Source organism: Marmota flaviventris, chromosome 6 (genome assembly GCF_047511675.1).
Source record: "Marmota flaviventris isolate mMarFla1 chromosome 6, mMarFla1.hap1, whole genome shotgun sequence".
In the NCBI taxonomy this organism is placed as follows: Eukaryota; Metazoa; Chordata; class Mammalia; order Rodentia; family Sciuridae; genus Marmota; species Marmota flaviventris.
In genome coordinates this window covers 125,931,739-125,943,175 of record NC_092503.1, presented here as the reverse complement: position 1 = coordinate 125,943,175, position 11,437 = coordinate 125,931,739, and the positions used below count along the sequence as shown (strand labels likewise).

At 33.9% G+C, this 11,437-nt stretch overlaps 1 pseudogene; it reads right to left on the bottom strand.

Moving 5' to 3' along the window:
* Positions 1-3,915: 3,915 nt before the first annotated feature.
* LOC139706152 (olfactory receptor 2G3-like) lies at positions 3,916-4,850 on the bottom strand (annotated as a pseudogene).
* Between the last annotated feature and the right edge of the window lie 6,587 nt (positions 4,851-11,437).

The window sequence follows — 11,437 nt, the reverse complement described above, 5'->3', positions numbered from 1 at the left end:
TAAACGTGGCTATATAGCCAATGTGATCCTACAATCTGTACACATGGTAAAAATAATAATTCATACCCCATTTGAATCAAATGTATGATATATGATATGTCAAGATCATTGTAATGTTTTGAGCAACCAATTAAAAAAAGATAGATAGTGGTAGATAGGTAGGTAGGTAGGTAGGTACAGAGAGACATTTTGAATAAAATAGTCCTAAAGTAAACAATATTACCTCATTCTTTTTTATAAATATTTCATCAAACTTATAGTCTAATAGTGCACACACACACACAGGCATTAGTTCTCCTACCTGGTGAATTAGTTGTTGACTTCAGTGTTCACATGTTTCTTTTCAACAAAGTAGATTCACAATATATATGGTATAATAAAGTTTACTTCTTGCGCTAAACAATGTATATATATATATGTCAACACATCATAGATATCCTTACAAAGCAGTAGAGATTTTCTTGTTGAAATGTCTTTTTGCCAGCAATTCTAAGCAGGAAGAGTGAAACAGATGGTACAATGATACCAGACTTCAAACTATACTACAGAGCAATAGTAACAAAAACAGCATGATACTGGTATCAAAACAGGCAGGTGGACCAGTAGTACAGAATAGAGGACACAGAGACCGATCCACAAAATTACAACTACCTTATATTTCAGAAAGGTGCTAAAAGCATGCAATGGAGAAATGATAGCATCTTCAACAAATGGTGCTGGGAAAACTGGAAATTCATATGCAACAAAATGAAACTAAATCCCTTTCTATCGCCATGCACAAAATTTAACTCAAAATGGATCAAGGAGCTTGATATCAAACCAGAAACTCTGTGTCAGATAGAAGAAAAAGTTGGCTCAAATCTACATCTCGTGGGGTCGGGCTCCAAATTCCTTAATAGGACATCTATAGCACAAGAGTTAAAAACAAGAATCAAAAAATGGGACATACTCAAACTAAAAATTTCTTTCTCAGCAAGAGAAACCATAAGGGAGGTAAATAGGGAGCCTACATCCTGGGAACAAATTTTTACTCCTCACACTTCAGATAGAGCCCTAATATCCAGAGTATACAAAAAACTCAAAAAATTAAACAATAAGAAAACAAATAACCCAATCATCAAATGGGACAAGGACCTAAACAGACAATTCTCAGAGAAGGATATGCAATTAATCAACAAATACATGAAAAAATGCTCACCATCTCTAGAAGTCAGAGAAATGCAAATTAAAACCACTCCAAGATACCATCTCACTCCAGTAAGATTGGCAGCCATTATGAAGTCAAACAACAACAAGTGCTGGCGAGGATGTGGGGAAAAGGGTACACTTGTACATTGCTGGTGGGACTACAAATTGGTGCGGGCAATTTGGAAAGCAATATGGAGATTCCTGGGAAAGCTGGGAATGGAACCAACATTTGACCCAGCTATCACACTTCTCGGACTATTCCCTGAGGACCTTAAAAGAGCGTACTATAGGGATACCACCACATCAATGATCATAGCAGCACAATTCAACAATAGCTAGACTGTGGAACCAACCTAGATGCCCTTCAATAGATGAATGGATTAAAAATAAATGTGGCATTTATACACAATGGAGTATTACGTAGCACTAAAAAATGACAAAATCATGGCATTTGCAGGGAAATGGATGGCATTAGAGCAGATTATGCTAAGTGAAGCTAGCCAATCCTTAAAAAACAAATGCCAAATGTCTTCTTTGATATAAGGAGAGCAACTAAGAACAGAGCAGGGAGGAAGAGCATGAGGAAAAGATTAACTTAAACAGAGAGGAGTGGTGGGAGGGAAAGGGAGAGAGAAGGGAAATTGTATGGAAATGGAAGGAGACCCTCAATGTTACACAAAATTACATATAAGAGGTTGTGTGGGGAAGGGGGGGGACAAGGGAGAGAATTGAACAACAGCAGATGAGGTAGAGAGGGAAGATGAGAGGGGAGGGGAGGGGGGATAGTAGGGGATAGGAAAGGTAACAGAATACAACGTCACTAATATGGCATTATATAAAAATGTGAATGTGTAACCGATGTGATTCTGCAATTTGCATTTGGGGTAAAAAAGGGAGTTCATAACCCACTTGAATCAAATGTATGAAATATGATATGTCATGAGCTTTGTAATGTTTTGAACAACCAATAAAAAAAAGAGAGAGAAAAAAAAAGAAGCTCTGTTGCCAAAAAAAAAGAAAAATCTACATAGTACTAATCAAAAAAAAAAGTGAAATGTTAACAGTAGTTTCTGTAGTCAGTCATGTAATTGGTGATTTTTTCTTTTGTTTTGAAGGTTTCTTCAATAAACATGTAGCTCATGTATATTAAAAATAGTAAAACATTTCATTGCAGACTTTTTTGTTAAAACAAATATAAAAATGCATGTTTTCCATAACAATTTATAAAGTATAAAAAAGTTAAAGTTCTAATTTTTTCAGTATATTTTGCAATCCAGCAATAATCAATGCAAATATTTAATTTATTTTAGTCTTTTTGTTTATTTTTATTTGTTAATCACGTTTATATACCAATGTTTATATACCAATGTTTATATACTGTTTATATACCAATCAATTCCATGATATATTTTCAAAACATAATGCTCTGACAGCAATTAATTCTGAAAAGCATCAGAAATTCATATTTAGGACATTTTGAGGTTAAATGTCTTAAATATCTATATTATAATTAATTAATTTATGCTCAATAATTTATTAAATATTTCTAAATAGTTAGAAATTTCTTACTAACTTTGAATGTCAGACTCTGTGATGTCTGGTTTCAAGAACATTTAGTGCATTTTCTTAGCACTAGCTATAACAACAACAACAAAACAACAACAAAAATCACTACCATTTACTTAATTTGGACAATACAAAAGTGACATTTCATGCTTATTAAATGTATTGTTTAATCTGACCTTGAAAACTTTCCCTGTGCTGCTACTTTCCTCATCCTATACCTGTGGAAAGCAAGGAATAGAAGTCTGGACCATCTCATCCCCACGCCAAGTACAAGATCTATCAGTATTTAGTCCAGGCCGTCTGATTCCCTGCATTCATTTCCCCTGAGTTAAAGAAGAGTGAAAATGGTCAACTGTATCCAAAGAATGTCTTTGCCAGGAACTTATAGTCTTGGTGTTTAAACTCCTTCTAACCTGTTAGATTTGGGGGCTTATTCAATGTTTCATTCAGGAGAGTCTTTTTTTTTTTTTTTAATTTTAATCAGCAAGTGCTAGGGAAATAATAAATTCTGATTCATATTTTTGTAAATACTGAATATAGAATTATAGAATATATTATAGAATATTATAGAATATTTATAAAGGTTTATGATTTGGACGTTTTTTATTATTGATTTTTAAAAATAAATAAATAAATGACAGCAAAATACATTACAATTCTTATTACACATACATACCACAGTTTTTCATATCTCTGTTTGTATGTAAAGTATTTTGACACCCAATTTGTGTCTTCATACATGTACTTTGTATAATGATGTCCATCACATTCCACCATCCTTGCTAATCCCCTACCCCCTTCCTTACCCTCCCACCCCTCTTCCCTATCTAGAATTCTTCTATTCCTCCCATGCTCCCCCTCACTACCCCACCATGAGTCAGCCTCCTTATATTAGAGAAAACATTCGGAATTTCTTTTGTGTGGGGGTTGGCTAACCTCACTTAGCATTATCATCTCAAACACCATCCATTTACCTGCAAATGCCATGATTTTATTCTCCCTTATTGCTGAGTAAAATACATTGTGCACATCTGCCACATTTTTTTATTTATTCATCTATTGAAGGGCATCTAGTTTGGATCCACAGTTTAGCTATTATGAATTGTCCTAGATTGTACAAGATGATATTTAAGAGACTTGTGATGTACATTGCTTCATTTTTTATGCACGTAAGTCTCTGTGGCATATTCTTCCTAGTGCATCTTTGACTTCTTTGTTCCTCAGGGTATAAATGAGAGGATTGAGGGTCGGGGTGATGACTGTGTAGAAGAGGGAGATGAACTTCCCATACGTGTGGGCATAGGAACTGTTAGGCTGGATGTAGATGGCTGTGATACTCCCATAGAAGAGGGATACTACTGTCAAGTGGGATCCACATGTCCCCAGGGCTTTGTGCCAGGCTGCACTGACTTGATGCTTATAACTGCCTTGGCTATATGTCCGTAGGATATGAATATCAGCGGCAAGGGCAAAAGGAGCAAGACCAATGAAGCAACGAAGAGCTGGATCTCATTGGCATGGATATCCACACACGCAAGCTTAATCATGGAGGGGACTTCACAGAAGAAATGATGAAGCCACTGGTGTCCACAGAGAGGTAGCCAGAGGGTGACAGTGCCCTGGATGAGATCATTTCCTGCTCCATTCAGCCATGTGACCCCTGCCATATCCTGGCACAAGCATGTGTTCATTACAGCTGTATAGTGGAGAGGTCTGCACACTGCAGCATAGTGGTCAAAAGCCATCACAGCCAGGAGAACACATTCAGTGGATCCCAATGACAGGGAGACATAGAGCTGGATGGCACAACCCAGGGATGTGATGCTCTTGGCTGGTCCTTTGAGGTTCCACAGCAGCTGAGGGACAATACTGGTGGTAAAACAGATGTCCACTAGGGAGAGGTGAGTAAGGAAAAAGTACATGGGTATTTTGAGTTTAGGGTCTATGGGAGAAACCAGAATAATTAGTGTATTTCTCACCAAGGTAAGAAGGTAGGATATCAAAACAGCCACGAAGAGTATCTTTTCCAGCTGGGGCTGGTCTGAGAAGCCCACCAGAACGAAGTCTTCTTTGGCACTGCTATTGGTCATGCCCATTACCTTGTTCAGACAAGAAGAAAAACATTACAAGAATTAAAAAGAGAGTATAATGTGTTGGTCACTAGTGACAACATCAAACTTTATAAAATAACTCTTTGAAATCCTTACTCAGACAAATTACAGTGGCTCACAGAATAAATTTCAGTACAGTGTCCTTCAAAAGTTGCAGAAGATGTTGTTAAAGACTTTCTACAGAGAGGCACCTGGAGCTTAATCTGGAAACAAAGGCTTTCCTTGAGAAAGAACTATTAGAAGCTGAGATAAAATCTTCCACAGAAGGACAAAAAATACACAGAAAGAAGAAAATGCCAAAGGAAAAAATACATTAAATTCATTAATAGCTTATGAAGAATCATTCAAATCAAATGGAAAAATTCAGTAAAATAAATGTTTAATATAAGCAAATTATATATATATATATATATATATATATATATATATATATATATATATATATATAGAGCGAGAGAGAGAGAGATTATATATATATAATTTCCACTAATTATATATATATATATATATATATATATATATATATATATATATATATATATATAATTTCCACTAATTATATATATATATATATAATTTCCAGTCTTCAAGCATAAATTTTGAGTTAGGCATTCTTCTTTGATGATTTTGTTTATATGAATGACTGTTGGGTTGCAGAGACTATAAAGATTCTTTTTTATTTTAAAATGGTAAATATTTGGTTAATAAAGTCATATTATTATTATTATTATTATTTATATCTAACTGTTCAATAATGTGGACACATAATATCAGAAGCATGTTTCCTTTAGGGATTAGTCAATTTATTTATTCCATAAGCTTATTGAGGATGTAGGTTCATGCAGCACATTCAACAAATCCCTCACTTTTTTTTTTTTTTGGTGTGTGGTACTAGGAAAGGGAATGTTCAATGAAAACATGGTTAAATCTGAAAGGAGGGAGTGGGGATTATTAGTACGAGGGCACATCTAAAGAATGAAAGAGATGCTTCAATGTACATAAAACCTACATAGAATTTTTACCTTTCAAAAGGCTAAAGGGCAGCTTTTAAAAAAACTCCAAACATTTACGAATGCAAAAGTTTAAAATATATTCACCCATTCAGTTAATATACCTAAATACCACAACCATACCTGTTGTTTAGGACAAATAGACACTTTCTACATGGATGTGAAAAATCTTTCAGGCCTTGAAATTTTTCCCTAATAATTTCATATCATGTGATTTTTTATTGTAAAAAATAATGATGGAAATAATATATGTGAAATAATTGTCAAAAATAATACCTTACAGTAATTTCACTTATCATATAAAATGATATTTAGCAAAAATCAGTAAAAATAAAATCAAAGGAGTGGTGGGGGAGAGACATCAAATAACAACATCAAGTCCTTGAGGGATCACTCGAGAGATAGGGAAAGGGGAGCACTATATGAAAAAGAATATGAAGGAGGCTATATATATATATATATATATATATATATACACACACACATATGCATAATTTTATGTATATGTAAAATACATAAAAGGTATTGCCTAGATGTTTATACATATCCATATCCATACAAACCCCCAAAATACATATATGCATAATTTTCAGTTTTCTCACTTTACTTCTATCAATGCAATAAAATAAATTAGGACATGTCACTCTCATTCTAATCCTGCTTATAGCATCTACCCATCTTGGCCAAATGATACTTTTAATAGAGATTTTAACACACATTCTCACACATATACAATCTCAAAAGAATAAAATGAGAGATTAATTCTGGTCATGAGAAAGTTCCTTACTTGTAAGATTGTGTTCATTTTAGGCCCATAGAAGAATTGTATTTAACTCTGCTGCAAAATCTGAAATTACATGTGTTCCATATTATCTCCCTTTACCCAGATGGACATCACTTGAATCCAAAATCTCAATTTATTATTAAAAGTTAAGAATCATGAGAATAAGTCAGAAATAAAATCAAGGCATAAATAATAGTGAATATATTAAAAGAGAAGAAGCTTTTTATTTTTTTCATCCCAATAACCACATTTTTAAAAAAGACGAAATTTAAGCCACAAAGCAATAACAAGTTTTACCTTGAAGTGATAAATCAATGTCTGAGGCCCATGAATTGGTTTTAGGGACTATTATTTGAGATTGGAGATCCCTGAAGACCAGAAAATAAAGAGAGGTTGGGAGAGGACACAGGCTATTGAATCAAAAAAGTTCCCAGGGACATAGCTCTCCCAATATGGCAATTAATCTCAGGCTCTATAGTATCCAAAGTCAATGGTCCCAGGAGATCATTCTGAAAGAGAGTCTTACCTTTCAGTACTGTTTAAACTAGACAAAACCACAAAGATTTTAACTTTTACTTTAATAACCTCCCAATATTGAGTCACTCTGTTTTAAATATATTAATATTAAATTTCTATCAATAATCTAATATCACACACACACACACACACACACACACAGTAAATACATCTTATTGGCAGATAATTTCATTGGAACCTTAAAAATTTCTCTTATCCTTTCTTTACATCTACCCTGAAAACTCAGACCTGGAACATTTTTACAGGGCTTTTCTCCTCATTTCTTACAAGCACTGGGTTTGATGGAGATAAACATATGACTTTGTGGAATCACACCTTTAAAAATACAAGCCTCTCTTCCAATGGCCTCTTAGGTCTGCCCAGAAATCATTCTATGTGTGTCCTGTTGTTCTTCTCTTCTGTCATAGAAAACTGGGACAAATTATTAAATCCTCCCACTCATCCCTGCACAGGTTATCTTACTCTAAGAACAAACAATATCCCCAGATGGAAATCCCATTATTTTCCTGCCTGCTGCCTATAAGTACACCATATTCATCCCATACTTTATGCTTTTCTTCAAGCATTCTTTTGCTCAATAGAGGAGGTGAACTTCAATTTGTCTAAGGCTACTGACTCCTTTTCCAATATTTCAGAGTATGAGTAAAAACTCATGCACCCTCATGTTCTAGCCAGATGATACCAATGACAGGTCTAAGAAAACAATTGCAGTGATGTAACCATGGATGGCAACCACATTTAGCTAAGGCGTGTACCCAGTACTAAAAGAGTAGCAGAAAATTGGACAAACTTCACAGCATATACAGAATCTGAAGGAAACAACAGTTCACCTAACTTGATCATTTTCTGTGCATTGAGTCCCAGTACTAAAAATATTCATAATCCTCAATAGAATCTGGATTTTATGAAAGTCTATTGATTCTTTATATAAATTTATTTCATATCTAAATAAATATTTCAGCTGGATATGTTGGTACACACCTGTAATCCCAGTAGCTCTGGAGGATGAGGCAAGAGGATTTCGAGTTCAAAAACAGCCCCAGAAAAAGGGAGATGTTAAGCAACTCAGTGAGACCCTGTCTCTAAATAAAATACAAAATAGGGCTGGGGAATGTTGCTCAGTGGTTAGATGTCCCTCAATTTAATCCCAGGTACTCTTCAAAACAAACAAACAATTCATAAAGATGCAGGTTGATAAATTCTTACATTATGAACACATCTTGATGGAGAAATAAAACAAGCAACACTCCAGAACAACCCTCAATTCATTTCCATATAATACTTTTACTTATCACATGTAACATTTATTATGATTTTTGAATGGTATATAAACAAAATAATGCATCATTATTACTTTTGTCTCTGCCTTCATTCATTCAACATTGACTTTTTGAAATTTAATCATTATGGTGATGGTAACAGAAAATTACAATTTTTATTCCTGCATTGTATTACATTTGGTGAATATGCCACTCCATATTTAGCCATTGTAGTATTGATAGGTATTTAAGCATTTTCAGGTTCATCTTTTATGAGCAATGCCACTATGAATATTTTTGCACTTATCTCTGGGTAAACCAAAATGTAAGTTATCTTCTGATGAATTGGTTGGACATAGATTATATTCAGATTTAGTAGATACCATTAACCCTGAAAATTGATGTAAACACCTATACTTCTCAGGGTTTGGGAGTCCAATTGCTCCACATCTATGCTTACACTCAGTGTTTTGTGTTCTTTTAATTTTATCCATCTGGAAGTAAGTAATGGATATTTCGTTACTACTTAAATTTTGTACTCCCCTGATGACTAATAAAATTGACCAGATTATTTTGTTTAAAATTCATTGAGAGATCATATGTATCATGCTTGTTGAAGTCTCTAGGTTTTTTTCCAAGTTGACTTCTACAAATTTTTTACATATGTCAGAAGTTTGAAAAATAAAAGGGAAAATTCAAATACTTGTTTCAGTCAAAACTAAAGGATAGTCTGACAAACTAACACGGGTTTGAAATATTATCAAGTCCATTATGAAATAAATCATACTCATTGCCCAAATTGAATTTATTCCAGAGCCAAAACATGAATAATGAAAATTCACCAAAATAACAGAGTTAAGGAAGGAAAAAATACATAATTATACCATTAGATCCCGAATCAGCTATTCATAAAATTCAAGGTTCACAAAAATAATTTTTTTTGTAAACTATGAGTAGAATAAGACATTCTAAACTTTTAAACAAATGTGGCTTTTCAGGTCACTAGAAAAAGTAATTTTTTTATTACATGCTACTGTAATAACTAATCATTCATATGGAAAAGGAGACATGTGACCGCTATCACACCATCAATAAATATTCTCACCAGATTATTATTCAACCAGTAATGAAAGAAAAAAAGTATACATTCATGACATCATCATGAGAATGCTTTCTTACCAAATCAGTAAATTATTGAAATATCAAACCATGAAGGAAAAGCTTGATTGATTTGAATGTGTTGAAATTACTGAAAAGCTTTGTCATTGCCCTTGGGTTGAATTCTTAGGAAAGACCCTGCTGTTTCCTGGCACTGTATACTTCTTAGAAAGTCTTCCTACTGTATGCATATCAGTGCCCATACTAGTTTGTATATCCTTTCCCTTCCCTCTAGCTTCTTTCCCTAATATCTCTCTCTCTCTTTCTCTCTCTCTCTCTCTCTCTCTCTCTCGCTCTCTCTCTCTCTCCCCCCCACCTTTTTCTTTCTTTCTCTCTCTCAGTTTGCACACTCTCCTGGGTTTCAGTCATTAAACCAAATCTTCCCTCCAAACCAAACATGACCGTAAACCTGTTTCTGCTCAGAGCTATATATTTTCTATCTTTTTAAGGAGCAGGATAGAAGATTTGAACTGGGGCAGTGGCAACGTGAATGTGATGGATGAAATGGGTTAAGACAAAACTAGGAATAGTTTGGAGAAGAGTTTCCTATGGCTGTGATGATAAGGGAAGTCTAAATATAAAGCAGGATCCACATTCCAACTTTACACTAAGTTAGAGGAGCTACAAAAAATATAGGGAATAGTTGGGCATAGTTAAATACAAGGAAGTGATTGAAGACGTAGAGAAATCATTAAATCAGTAAGGTCAATCAAGTTATGAAGTTTGGAATAGTATAACTGGCGTAGAAGTAACTAACAATTATTAGATGGTTGTTATTAATACATAATAGCTAGCTCTGAGTTTAACTGTATTCCAATCAAATTTACTTATCACAGTAGTCAAGTTAGGAACTATTGTTCCCACTCTTGTATTGTTGAGGATACTATGAATTGGTGTAATATGATATGTATTTAAACATTATTCTAGTTGATTTGTTTCATAGGACTGGGCTTTGAACCCAAGCATTCTGACTCAAAGTTTCAACAATATTCTTTAGAGCAAAGATTCCAAAGTCAAAATTGATACTTGATTGCAATTTATTGTTGATACAAAGAGGTGTGAAGAGAGATTTTGATTGGTTTTAGTGTTTCCAGGAAAAATCAAATGAATAAATAAATAAAAATCAAATGAATAAATAAAATCAAATAAACAAATAAACAAACAAATAAAAAATCTAAGTATTATTCAATATAAAATGTAAAACAAACACAAGCACACAATGAAGCACATGTTGAGAATGACAGAGGTTGTGTGGAAAGACTATGGAGAATTCCGAGCACCATATTTTTTAATATTTATTTTTTAGTTGTAGTTAGACACAACACATTTATTTTATTTATTTATTTTTATGTGATGCTGAGGATCAAACCCAATGCCTCACATGTGCTAGGAGAGCACCCTACCTCTGACCCACAACCCCAGCCCATATCATTCTATTTTTGAAAATATTTTAAATAATTATTAAATTCACTCAGTATTTACCACTGCCATGACTTTTTGACACTTTGCATGAGTTAAGTTTATTTAATCGTCACTGACCATGTCAGAAGTGATTGAGAAATGTACAGGTAAGGTAAAGAGCAGAGGGTCATGAACAGCAAGTGAGTAAAACAAACCTTCAAACAAAGTAAGTGTGGCCCCAGAGACCCACAGGTTCCCACAAAGACACTGGGAAGGCAGGAGACTGTTACATAGAATTGAATGCAAGATTTTGCCAAGAGCCTGGATCAAGCTGAGACTCCATTATGTGAATGTTTAGTATTCATTAATTTATTTAGTAATTATTTATAATTATTTGAATTATTATTTGTTAAAAGTAAATAT